Below are 449 nucleotides of genomic sequence, written 5' to 3' on the forward strand. Positions count from 1 at the left end.
GAAGAAGGGTGATAACTGAAATAACGCAAAAAGGCGAAAGAGGTCACAAAATAGAATGCAATATTCTTGGAACAATTAAACTAATTATCAAAGCGAAAAATGACGTTAAAGTATTATTTCGAAATTAAATCAGCCATCTCCCCTATCTTTCCATATCAACAACCGTATAACTAAGATGTCATTATCATCATGTAAAAAGCAATCTCATTATTTCAATTATGGTTTCATTATTCTACTACTGTATCAAGTCCTATTTATTATCATTCATTTTACCATTATCATCGCTCTAAATCTATTTCTTAACACGAATTAAAGTATATATAAATTCAAGAATTTATGGTGTAAATATACTTTCATAATATATGTATACATGTGTAAGACGTACATATGCTTACCAAAATTAATTAATATCCATATGCATAAACAGGTTTTGTAATTTTGAAATAGAA

This window comes from Penaeus monodon, chromosome 19, assembly GCF_015228065.2.
Source record: "Penaeus monodon isolate SGIC_2016 chromosome 19, NSTDA_Pmon_1, whole genome shotgun sequence".
NCBI lineage: Eukaryota > Metazoa > Arthropoda > Malacostraca > Decapoda > Penaeidae > Penaeus > Penaeus monodon.